Source organism: Felis catus, chromosome F2 (assembly GCF_018350175.1).
Source record: "Felis catus isolate Fca126 chromosome F2, F.catus_Fca126_mat1.0, whole genome shotgun sequence".
NCBI classification, from domain to species: Eukaryota; Metazoa; Chordata; class Mammalia; order Carnivora; family Felidae; genus Felis; species Felis catus.
This window is the reverse complement of record NC_058385.1, coordinates 50,357,993-50,372,258: the sequence shown is the minus strand read 5'-3', so window position 1 is coordinate 50,372,258 and position 14,266 is coordinate 50,357,993.

Genomic DNA, 14,266 nt, shown 5'->3' with positions numbered 1-14,266 from the left:
AGGCTCTAATGTTCATTGTCTGGGCCATTCTAAGGCATATTAACCTGAACTCTGTCCAGATGAGTGATATGCCCTCTGGCAAATATACAAATGATTAAGGCAGGAACTGGTGAGATTATCACATATAAATACCAGAGAGAAATGTGTTATAGGGACTCCTGTGTAGATGGGACTAATCAGTGTTTGATGAGTATGAATTTCCTAATCACACAATCAACAAAGTACTATCTATAAAAAACATTTTAACATTATTTTTTGAGAGCTTGAACCCTCCTTCTGATACAGAAAACATAATCCAGTCACTTCCAAATAGGCTCATCAAATTCAGTGTCTTTTCAGTCATTTTGGATTTAAAATTGTCCACATTCAGTGTCCCCCAAGCTCTTCATTTTCCTTGGAATTGATGCAATGTTTTGGTGACTTATGTGAACAAAGACCATGGGAGTATTCTTGGTCTACTTCTCAAGCCTTGATCTACCTTAGCCCTATGCAGACCTCATTCTCAGGTCAGATTCTTAGGTCCAACCTCTTCCACACAAGCACATTCTGAAGCAATCCACATCTTGTCTTCCTCTGCTCTGAGTGTCTCTTGCTTGGCACTGAGATCTTCTGCACATCCACTGCTGTACTTACATTTGCTCAAGCATGATTTCTCTCTCTCTCTCTCTCAGCTAATTTCTGAACCCTGTCTCATAAGCACAGGGAATGCCAATGCTCTCCCACATCCTCCTGAGGCCACTCTCTGTTGTTCCTATGTCACATCCCAAAACATGTCTGTGGAACGACCCCCCAGAGCTTTAGATGGGAGCAGTGAGACCTCTCTTCTCTCTCCTCACTGAATTTTGCAAATCCATCTGGGATCACAGAAATAGGCAAAATATAAATTCTTGCTCTTTTTACTCTCCTTTTATTCCCTAGCTAATGGAGTCTTTAACTGATCTGGAGTATTTGGGAGAGGGGGTGAAGGACAAAAAAATTTTTTTGTGGACAATTTTGACCACATGTTTTCAAATTTTTCTGGTCTCACATTTGAATGAATAAAGAATTCAGCATCTTTATTCTCTGGTTCTTCTACTGAAAATCTCCAGTGCAATTAGTGTCTTCTGATCCAGACACCTGAACTATGGATGCTTATAATCAAAAGAGATTTTTAAAATTCACATATTTTATCACAAATTCTTTGGGAACTAAAAAGCAGCACTTTCTACATGTAAAGCATAGTCCTAGGTTCACAATTATCCTGTTGAAGTGATTGTGGTATTCTACCTGGGAAAAATGAGATATTTGATCTGGGTCTTTAAGGAGACAATGACATTAGTAGATGTTTAAGGACAATTTTTAAAAATAACAGAACCACTGAATCACATTCCTCAAGTCTTATTCTTTGATGTGCAGCATTGTGAACAAGTGTTACTCTTATCCCTGACCATTTTTATCATTCATTCTAACATCTCCCTCAGCTTCTCTGATCTTTTCCTCATGAGTCTGCTTCATTGCTTCTTTTCCTACTCCTTTTTCTAACTGTGTATCTCTCCTCAGATGCATTCTTTGGACATTTGCTTTTCTTCCCCAAGCGATTTTCTAGAATTTTCAGGTTTTACCAGCCCATATGAATCACTGTTATTTCTGGTACTGTTTCCTTCCCAAGTCTCCAGCTTCCTCATAAATTGCCATTCAACATATTTACTTAGGTGATTGGGTATTTACTGAGTACTACCTTGTACTAGGGTCTTGAGGTTTAAAGATGAAAATCATCCCAAACTCTCTTTTCCTTGACATTCTTATTCCAATGTATAACCTCATCATTCTCTAAGTCTAAAAACCATGGTGGTCATTACAGACACTTTCCTCTCCTTTTTACTCCATACATTGTGATGTTATTGATATTTCGGTATCTGATCTTGCCCTTAAAATTCCCATGACTGCCACCCTAGGACAAGCCAATAATTAAATAATTATCTAACTGGTCTCCCAATTAGGCTCTCGTATCTGATTGCGTAAGTATGTCCCACATGACATTGTGAGATTATTCTTCCTGAGTTACCATGATAGACTTGTAGCTTGTACTTTAATTTCCAATTTACTGCACAGCAAATAACTGTCATATTCATATCTACCCATCATATTTTGAATAGATTTCTTATATTTAAAGAAGTTCCACATGATAAGTTCTTCTTCCCTAACATAAGAGTCAGACCTAAAAGTTCCAGCCTTCCTTGAAGCTACAAAGCAGACGTGTGACCTGGGCTTCACCAATCTGGTACATTCACCTAACGGTTTGATTTGGAAATGAAGACACTCTCTGTGAAGTTTTTACTTTTTGCCGGTGCTAGTAGGGATTGAGGCATGCCAATTTTGGTGGTGGCAGCAGTACTGATGTCGGCTTTCCAGTGATTGCAAAGTGAAGTTCTTGTGCAGAAGTGACATGAAGGGTAGGCAAATGCAATGGTTTTTAGATTCAGTAATGCCATGGAAAGGGGCAGGAATTTCCTCATCAGGACAGCCAGCTCTGTGACATTGTGCTATTCTCAGAAGTTTAGCTTCAAGTCTAAGCCTAGTCTTCACAATAACCCTGATGGCAAAATAAAACAAAACACTTTCTGGGCATAATCTGCCAGAATCAGCCTCTGTTGTTGGAAAGGTTGATGACTCTATTGTTTGCATAGTAAGACTCCCAAGGCTCTCCTCTACCCAACCCATTTTCTAGCTTTCATCTTCTCTCCTTCCCTCTCTCCTTTCTATTCTTTCCTTCTTTCTTTCCTTCCTTTTTCCTTCCTTCCTTCCTTCCTTCCTTCCTTCCTTCCTTCCTTCCTTCCTTCCCCTTCCTTTTGCTTCCCTTCCCTTCCCTTCCCTTCCCTTCCCTTCCCTTCCCTTCCCTTCCCTTCCCTTCCCTTCCCTTCCCTTCCCTTCCCAACTATTTGTTCAGTACCTACCATATGCTAACCTCTATTCTTGGTACTGAGAACATAAGTTTAGCAAAGAAGAACGTATCCTTGCCTTCATGGAAATTATATTCTTACTCTTCTATCAGCTTTCAATTAAAACCAAACTTATTTACCCTTCACATCCCGTATACGCCATATTAAAGATCTACCCTTGGATTAGATGATACTCAACCTAGAACAATGTCCCTATCCCTCTTACCTATGTTTATTTTACTTTCTTGCGTCCCATTAAGTCTCTTTTTCTATAAATACCTTCCCCAAGAGTTTATTTGAATTATTTCCCTGCTGTCTAACCTTTTAGTTAACTTGAATCTAACTCAGTATTTGGATTATATATTATTGCTTATTGGTTAGTGTATAGAGCCATCCACCTACTAAATTCTAGGTTACCTGAAGGCAGACTACCTACTATACCTTTTTTGAGTCCCAGCATTTGACCCAAGGTCCTGTACATACTATGTGTATTACACAGAATCACCAGGAACTCTCTACTTGCTATTGCTGTCATCCATTCTGACATGATGCTAGCAAATGAAGCCTATTAAAACCCTAAAGTTCTCAATTCACTATCAGATAAATTTCAGGTTCCTCAGCTGGACACTCAAAGTTCTCCATAATCCAGTCCCAAGTTCACTTTCTCCTGAGAATGCTCACCAATCTGATTGTCTTAAGAATATTTGAAATTTTTCTTTCCAACCATAGCCAATCATTTCAAGACTTTTTTTAAAAAAAGCAAGTAACTCTCAATATAGACATTTGGTCAATTTCATTGCTTTGTGTCTGTGACCACCTAGATATACTTGGTTTCATGGTTTTTCTGTATATCATTTTATATCATAAAGGTCCTTAAAATAGAAACACTACTCATCTTTCTGATTTATATATTATGAATGAGTGGAAAGGAATGGAACTTTATGAGAAGAGAAAATGAAATTGCAACTTTGATTATTTGGGTAGCTATTTTTGCATAAGAATGACTTTGAATTAAGGTTAGAGTATCTCATTCACTATTTGCCAGTATTTAGTTTATGTAGACCCACATAACACATTACCATAAATTTAGTGGCTTAACATAATACACGTTTATTATTTCACAGTTTCTGTGGGTCGGGAGTCTGGCAGGGTTTAGCTGATTACTTTGCCCAGGATCTCACTGGAATAAAGGTGTTGACCAGGCATTCTTATCTAAAGAGTTGACTGGAGAAGCTCAATTCAAGTTGTTTGCAAAATTCATTTCCTTGTGGCTGTGTGACTGTGGGCCTCATCATCTTCCTGGCTGTCTTCTAGAGGCTGCTTTGAGGTCCTGTGAGTTGCCTGCAGTTCCTGGCCACATGGTCCTCTCAAAGAGTATCTTACAACATGGCTGCTTACTTCTTTAATGCTATGTGGGCAATCTCACTCCAGTCCAGTAAAATAGAGTCTTCTATAATGTAACTCAATCAAGGTAGTAATATTTCATCTCTTTTGTCACAAGTTCCACCTGTCCTCAAAAAAAGGGAATTATATGTGGGCATAAGTAGACCTTTGCCCAAATTTTTTTAAACTGTGAAAATACTTTGAAAATTACAATGCCATAGTAAGCAAAGCAACTTTCATATTGTGATTTCAAAGATAAAATTACTGCATTGTTTAGAAAGGAATATATACTATTAATTCAACTGGTTTACTGTGGCTCAGAATAATGAATGCCCTCTCATATTAAATTGATCTAATTCCTTCTCTAGGCTGACAATATTTTTACTGCCAATTTTCAATTAAATTGTTTCTCTCAGGCCTTCTTGACCTCTGAGTGCTCAGTTCTGAGGAGTTGTCTGGAAGCCTTCATCTAAGTAATGGTGTCTACCAAAATCAGAATAAGTTCTTTACAGTATGCCAGTAAACACAGGCAAAATATACTAGACTTCTCAATATACTGACCCAGCCAGAATTACTAGTTCAAAAATATAAAGTTTGTCACCCTATTCTTGGATAATTTCCCTACAAAGAGGAAAATTAACCTTAAGAAGACTATGTTTCATAGCATCAAACACTGGAATCAAATAGAGCTCAATAAATCCTGTTGGCATAGCTAGAAGAGTAGCTGAGAGTGAAACACCATTATTGCCAGTGATGTTACCTAAATTCTGCCATTCGATGAAATCCTGGGCAAAGAGGAAAATGAAGGGTAAATTTAAATCCCCAATGTGCATCCCCCTGGACCATGCCCTTTACTATGGCGAAGAAAAGATATTGGGATAAGTTTCTTTTGTAAATATTTCCTATGTAATTAAATATCTTCCTTTAAAAACCATTTATAGTGTCAGGATGCTCAAAGCATCCTGTTTTATAGAAAGTACTATATTCTAGGTGCACCTGGAGGGCTCAGTCAGTTGAGCATCTGATTCTTGATTTTGGCTCAGGTCATGATCCCAAGGTCATGGACGGAGCCCCAAGTCAGGCTCTGTGCTGAACGTGGAGCCTGCTTGGGATTTCAGTCTCTCTCTCTCTCTCTCTCTCTCTCTCTCTCTCTCACACAAATAAAAAAAAAGTACTATATTATAATTATACAATCTTAGGTTGACTACTAGGATATAACTATTATATAACTACAAGTTATATCTTTACCTATCCAGTTACCCAGAGAATTAATTACAGATGGCATATATTGTCTTGACCATATAGTTTGCTCTGTAACATGTAGAACAAATTAATATTATAACTAGTATTTCTCTATCATGTTTTAAGAGTACTGACCATTTTTATTATAACAGGGATCTACATAGATGTTGAACAACTTGCTTCTTCCTGAAAGGAAATAAAACATTTCCATGAAAACTTAGATCAAAGACCTCAGTTGAGTAATATGTCTTTGCACCTTAATTTTCCTCTACAGACAATGAAAATTAAATGCACCAAGTTTAATGCTGTAGTTATAAAAATCTCATCCAGTATTTCTGGATAATTATACAGTTCAAGCCATCCCTGACATTTTCTTCTGTTTTTCTTTGGGCTGACACTTTTTTACCGTTTATTAATTTACTGATGATGATGGTGACGGTGATGATGATGACGGTGATACCTAATCCTTATTGAGCACCTACAATTTGCCAAGCAATTAAGCCAAGTACTTAACATCCATTATCTCATTAGGCTTCACAATATCCTATAATGATCCCTATTTAAAGATGAAAAAACTAAGATTTAGAAGTGAAGAGCACACCCAAACATCAAACAAGTGGTAGATTCAAGAATCAGACCTAGTTCATTCTATCATCAAATTAATTTGGCCTCTATACCCTATTGCACCCCCATGTCTTTTTAGTAGTTGAATTTTATGAATCAACACTACATTGCTCATATAAAAATACACAAATCTCCAGTATGTATACACAGGAAACATTTTGACACTCTGTGCATAGTTACTACAATATCCTTTATTACTACATTTGATAAAATTGCCACAAATATGGCACTGTATTTGACAATGTGCCAGATTAAAGTAATTTTAGCTTCAAAATATCTGTTAGATATGATCTTGTTTTTATAGCTTAGCAGAATGTGCCTATATCCCATTTGATATGATACCTTGCTTAAAGGTGTTAATATATGTTATGATCATTTTGTAGAAGTCTCCTAGAACACTTAGTGGCTAGATATAATTATATGCATGTTACCAGTAGAGAAAATATATACAAAGAGACACATATTTTGCAATGTAAACTAAAAATGATTGTCACAATATCAAAATATTTTAAATATATTTTTGATTATATCTTCATAAATGCGTAAATGAAACAGAGTAACAAGATGATATTGAAAGCGTAGTTCTAGGGATGCCATAACAAAATATCACAAACTAAGTGGCTTAAGCCAGAGAAGTTTATTTTCTCAAAATTCTGGAAGGTAGAAGTCCAAGATCAAAGTGTTGGAAGGTTTGGTTTCTTTAAGATCTTTCTCCTTACACTGCAGATGCCCACTTTTCCCTGCGTCATCATAATCTTCCTTCTGTGTGTGTCTGTGTCCTAATCTCTTCTTAAACAACACCAGTTATGTTCGATTAGGGACCACCCACACAACCTCATTTTAACTTACCTACCTCTTTAAAGTCCCTTCTCTAAATAAAGTCACATTTGGAGATAGTAGGGGGTTAGAACTTCAACATGTATATTTTTGGGAGGGACACAATTCAGCCTATAACAGAGGAATATCCTGATATCTTCCTAGAAAATAATAAAAGCACTCCACTTGGGTTAGTGCCAAATAACCCTTCCTTTTTGGGGGAGGAAGGGGGGAGATTTCCTAAACACAATTGTCAGTAAGTTATTTCAGAAAACAAAGAAGTGAAAAATCTTACAAAGAAGTCATAATTTCTGCCCCTCAAAAGAAAACAAACCGGGAAGTGCCTAAAATTTACAAAATGCAAAAATTTCCTCCTATATTTCAGTTACATACTCTACAATCCATCTCATGCTATATAGTAAACAATTTTGACAAACTGCAAGATCAGTTTTGGTAAAGGAAATAGTATTTTTTTTTCCTATCAACTTTTATTGCAAAAGTAGAGATGTGTCACATGGGCACCAGGAACTCCATTACCTTTATCTGAAAGAGCTCAGGACCAATCATCACATATCTGTTGCTTTTGGATCAGTTCCATCTACCAACCCTTCAAATAAGCAAGTGAGAAGTAGCAGTGACCCGTGTGGCCCCTACATTGCATAGGGATTACAGATTTGTTTAGTTTTGCAATTAACACATTGTACAGTAGCCCTTCCTGAAATTTGTGATTGGGGCTACACAGACCTAATTATTTGCTAATTCATCCTCACTTCTCACTTTGACTGGAATTTGGCAAAAGACTGTAGTAGCAATTTAAGTTTAACATTGGGGTTTTTGATAGCATTAGGTAGTGGTAAAGAAGAAAGTAAGATGAGTATTTTAAAAGGTCATAGAGCAGAAGTTATTGTTAATAATTTTTATTAAATCATGGACCACTCTGAAGAATTTATGAAAGCTACAGAAACTCCTTTGCCCACAATCACACAAAATTTTACACCATATTTTAAAGAGTTTGAAGATTGTTTTTTTTATAAACCAGTAGACCTCAGTTTAAAATTTTCTTTCATCAAGAAAAAAAAGGGGGCACCTGGATGGCTCAGTTTGTTAAGCGTCTGAATTTGGCTCAGATCATGATCTCACACTCCGTGAGTCCCATGTCGGGCTCTGTGCTGACAGCTCAGAGCCTGGAGCCTGCTTCAGAATCTGTGTCTCCCTCTCTCTGTGCCTCCACAGCTCTCACTCTGTGTGTGTGTGTGTGTGTGTGTGTGTGTGTGTGTGTGTGTGTGTGTATCTCTCTCAAAAATAAATAAACATTAAAAAAATTTTTTTTTAAGAAAAAAAAAGTCTTGGAGACACTAGTCTCAGCTCAGGGACATAGAGTTAAAAAGAATCCAGCTTCCGATTAGATTAACACTAACCTCCACACTAATGACCTAGAAGATGATAAAAAGTATTTATCTCGAAGCAGAACTATTTATCTTCAGTCTCACTACTACATAAAATGTCTGGCTTTCAACAAAAAATGACAATACCAGAGGTTAAAAACAATTCCCAAGGAACAAAGCAATCATCCAAACAAGACTCAAATATGACACAGATGTTACAACTATCTGAAAGGGTCCTTCCAAATAACTCGAATTAATATGTTAAAGGATCTAATGGCAAAGGTGAACAACATGCAACATCAGATGGGTAACTTCAGTACAGCAATTAAAAGTATAAAAATTAAACATAAATTTAAGCATGTATAATACAGCAACAGAGTTGAGGAATGCCTTCAATGAGCTGGTATGCATGTAGACTCAACAAAGCCAACGAAGAGATAATTAAAGTTTGTTAGATCTATAGAAATTACTCAAACTGAAGCAGAAAGAAAAAAAAAAAACAGTGGGGGAAAAACATGAGGAAATATCCAAGAGTTATTTTCTATTTGGTCTAACTGTTCTTAGTTTCAGTTTAAAATATTTTTAATTGTCTTAAAGATCTAATCCATGCATTTTTTAGAAGTATATGTTTTATTTTTCAAATATTTGGATATTTTCAAGTAACCTTCTGTTTTTGGTTTCTGGTTTAATTCCAATAGGTCCAAGGACATACTTCGTATGATTTCTATTCTCTTAAGTTTTATAAGGTTTGCTTACAGCCCAGAATATGGTCTATCTTGCTGACTTCCATATGTATTTCAGAAAAACGTGTATTATGGTGCTGTTGGATGGAGTGTTCTATAAATGAGTGTCAGGTCAAACTGAAGGTCCTGTTGAAATCATCTACATCCTTCCTTATTCTCTGCCTACTTATTTTTTTCAATTATTGAGAAGGATGTTATTGTCTCCAAGCCACAAAGTGGGCCAAAATATTTGAAAAACACATATCTGACAAATCAAGACCTTTGTCTAGAATATACAAAGAATTTTCAAAATTCAACAAAACAAAACCCCAATTTTTTTAATGAGTAAAACACATGAACACACACTTCACCAAAGAGATACAAACAACAAATGAGCCTATTAAAACATATTTAATCTCATTAGTGATTAGATTAATGCAAAATAAAATCACAATGAGTTATCACTACTCATCTATTAGAATAGCGTAGATAATATTAGAATGCACAGTACTACACAGCCAACAATCTTAGTATTTACCCAAGCAGATTCAGTATACATATTCACACACAAAAACCTGAATGTGAATACTTATAGCAGCCCTATTCATAATGTCCAGAAACTGGAAACAACCTAAATGTTATTTAACAGGAGAATGGATAAACAAACTGTAGTGTATCCATATAATGGAATACTACTCAAAAATAAATATTGATCCATGTAATAACAGAGATGAAACTGAAACATATTTTTCAAACTGAAAAAAAAAACCCAAAACCAAAAGTCTATATATTATTCAATTCCACTCATATAACATGCTTGAAAAGATAATCTAAAAGGATAGGAATCTGATCAGGGGTTGAGAATGGAGAAAGTATTTCTACAAAGGAGCAGCATAAAAGAATTTTGGGTGCCATAGAACCATCCCACATGGTGGTAAATACGCAACTTTATATATTTGTCAAAACCATAGAAATAAACATCTTAAAGAATTTACAATAGGAAAATTTTTACAATATCAACCACATTGTCAAGGGACCCAAAGATGGAATACAGACCATGACAATCCTACTATGTAAAATGTTAACATTAGAGGAAGCTGAATGAAGACTATTTGGTAATTCTGTGTCCTATCTTGCAGCTTTAAAATTATATAAAAATTAAAAGTTTAAAAAAATACCCAGTTGCATCACTATTGCTTAATATAACACCACCTTAACACCCAAAAAAAGAAAGATACAATCCAATAGCAAAGCAAAGTTCCTAAAATTTACTAAATGCAATGTTTAAAACACAAAAAGGTTCGGGCAGTCAATTAGAGCTCCAGAAGTATCATTTTCCATTTCCTTTCCTGACACATTTCAAATAGACAATTAAGAGGGATCTGTCTAGGAGGTGCTCAGGAAAGGTTTCTGAATGAATAAATGAGTCAACAAATACAGTAAAACCTTGGATTGTGAATAATTTGTTCTTCTAGTGTTCCACAAGACTAACAAACATTTCTAATAAATTTTAACTTGATAAACAAGCAATGTCTTGCAATACTAGTATGTGACACCGAACGTTACATGATCACAACTGAGCCAATGGTTCTTGAAATTCGCTTTAATATATGAGTGCTTTGGATTACAAGTATGTTTCTGGAAAGAATTATGCTCACAAACCAAGATTTTACTGTACTCAAATTCAACTCTTCATCTTCCCTTAATCCCATGGACTTCTAATTTCACAATTTCGGTTAATAACTTTATTTTCTCAGCACTCCAAGCTCAAAACCTTGGCATCTTTTCAATCTAGGTTTTTATCCCAACACTTCTCCCCACCCTCCATATATCAAGCAAGTCATTAACTATGCCATTTCTATCCCTGCTTTTCATTTGCTACTCTTTATCACAATAGTTAAGGCTCTCATAAATTTCCATGCTTGTGGTTTCAATATGACTTCAAATCTCCCCCTTTTGTAAAATGGCTGTCAGATAAATCTTCCTTCCTTACTCTGATAATGGCATAATAATGCTCCCAAACTTTCAGTAATTCACCATTTCTTACTAAATAAACTACCACTGCTTTAGGACATTTAGTGTCTTCCAGTATTTACCAACACAGGCAAACTGAACTGTTCATTGTTTCCAGGACAAACTATCAATTTTCACGGTTTTCATGCCATTGTTATTACTATTCCTCCCACTGGAAAGTGCTGTTCCTGTCTATTCATAAAGATCCAACCATCTTAGTTCCTATTTAGTATTCTTCATAAAGTTTTACCTGATTCCCTGAAAAGTAGATGCAACCCCATCCCCTCCAAAACCCAATACAATTTTGAATTAACATCTCTCATGGATTTCATTAAATTTTTGCCTTATATTATGATTATTTAGCCATCTTATTTATTGCCTCCATTTATATTGTAAGTAAAATGAAAACAGGGGCTATGATTTATCTTTATTTTTAATATTTCTTACTGGACCAAGAAAAGTGTCTGACATGTGGCCATTAAACAATAAATAGTAACAATTAATTAATGGAATGTCAATAGATGAAAAAGTCAATGTTGACTAAGTTGTAATGGAAGGGAAAGTAAAGTTGGACTAGAGTTTTATTATTAAAAAAATAAATTATTGGGGCACCTGGGTGTCTCAGTCGGTTAAGCATCTGACTTCAGCTCAGGTCATGATCTCATGGTTCATAGGTTTGAGCCCTGTATCTCGTTCTTTTCTGTCAGCATGGAGCCTGCTTCAGATTCTCTGTCCCCCTTTCCCTGCCCCTCCCTCACTCTTTCTCTCTCAAAAACAAACATATTTTAAAAATAAATTATTCCTTTTCTTCTATAAAGAGAACTTTTGGATAAAATTGACTTCATAGCAAAGAACACCAATGCTTATTCATGATGTCTGCTGGCCAGTGGACCCACTCTTTTAGTCATAGGCACATTGGTGGCTATACAGATTTTTTAAGAATCTTCTATGACAGCAAAAGGAGACAGCTAGTCTCCTTCAGTCCTTACCAGCTGACTTTGAGCTCTGGCAATGGCTATCTTGATTTTAAGAATATAAGATATTCCATCAGTTTCCATGTACTGAAAAAAAAGTATTATTAAGACACTTCCTTTATCTCTTTTACATAAAAGAAACTAGACTGTACAGGAAGAACACTAGAGAATTTACCTCAGATAATAGCAGTGTCAGTAAAAAGCACCTGCTGACCCATACAAAATTAAGACATCACATGACACATACATTAAAGATACACATCAAATTAAATTTTAATACTCCAAATGACACTCTTCTTTATTAAGCATGACTGAAAGCAAGAGGCTATGAGTGACAGGTATTTTCCTACTCAGTCATTAGGTAAAGGATATTTTATGACTGCAACATTTTTTTAAAGATACATCAAGAGTTCCAAACAAAGCATGTTTTTTTTTCTTTTAAAAGACCAAGTCTTTCTTAATGCTATTTTCCTGCTTTGAATATTTTGCATATTTACACAAAATTATTGGAAAAATTTTCACTTAGCTGGACAGATATTGCCTAAAATCATTCATGAACACAAGACAGATAAAGTACCCTCGGTTACTTCTCCTACTTCTTTAGTGGGACACATCAATGGCGTGAGACACACTAGCCTTATTTGTGTGGTGGCTGGTGTTAGAGAAGAACTTAATGCTGAAATAGCAATAATCTACCTCTATGTTACTCAATTTGGCCTTTAAAATGCTGGATTTAACATTTCCATACTCACCTCCTACTACTTGCATTTCCCTTTAGATAAATGGCAATGGTGGAATTTTTAAGAATTCAACTATATATGGCATTATATTGGATATAGATCCTACGGAGGGCTGAACTGTTCAAAAGTCCTTGTCTAGTAACATTTAGGTAAACTTTTTATATAGTCCTGGGCACATGGGCAAAAACTTACTTCCTTGGCTGGATTATAATATTTTCTGTATGCATCTAGCTCCTTAAATCGTCATCCTTATTGGAGCTTTCCCCAAACTCACCTGTATACTTATATCATCCTTAAGGGTTGCAATAGTTGTCACTAATAAATCCAGAATACACCTGTCCACACAAATTTTGAATTAATTCATGTTAAATGTGTAATAATCTTTAAAGCTCCTATTCGAAATACTGCTGAGCCCTCACTTTAAGAAAAACTGCTATGAAAAAAAGGAAGAGAGTTTTTAAAGGAAGTCTCTAGTGAATCCTTTTGCAAAGTAAGTAATCACATTCTAACTTATCTGTTTTGCAACTTGAGAAACAAGATTCTCGTGCCTGTATCTCCAGTAGAGGAGATGAGAATGAGGCCAAAGAGCATCTCTTGGTTGGCCCAGGAGGAAAGGGTAAGATGAGAGGAGACGGCAGCCGCCCGGGTTCTCTCCCTAGAAAGTTAAATGCCAGCAAGGTTAGGCCTTGCCAATATAAATACAATCACAATGATGGTATAAAAAGACATGTATTTTCACCTCTATTGACTTTTCACGTTCATGGGATAATTATTGTAACATTTTCTTAAAGGGCAAAAAGCTTTTGATGATGAATACATCTCATTACATGGAATTTTACGTGTAATCCTTACATGAATCTCATTGTAATTCAATGGATGAATTACGTGTTAATGCTAGCATAACAAGCCTTTAACCTATTTGACTTAATTACAGGCATATCATCAGATTTACTGGGAAAAGGTTTCTTCCCATGCTCTAAAAAGTCTTTTCACTTTTTTAACCCTTTGATTAAACCTTGGAAGGCAGTATCAGCTTCCATTACTCACAATATGTCTCTTATGCCCACGTCCTGTAGACTTCACCTACAGAAACAGAGAGGATAAAATAGAGAGAACAATATTTTGTCTAACTTTGTGAATGTCTATCTCGATGTTGAGGGCTCCCAGTACACCTGGCCCCTTATGAGCAGAGTCTTTTTTTCAAATCAAGAGATGAGGTGAAATAGAATGAACTTGGGCTGGGACTTGGAAATCTAACTCTGACACTCACTACCAGGGTAGCTCTAGAAGACAATTAATCAGCACGAATCCCAGCTTTCCTCCCTGTTAAACAGATATATTACACTCATTTGACTACTCACAGGGTTTTGGGTGAAGACCTAACAATGTAATGTAATTGGTGTTTGGAATAGTGTTGCATAAAAAATAAAACACAATACAACTAAAGTA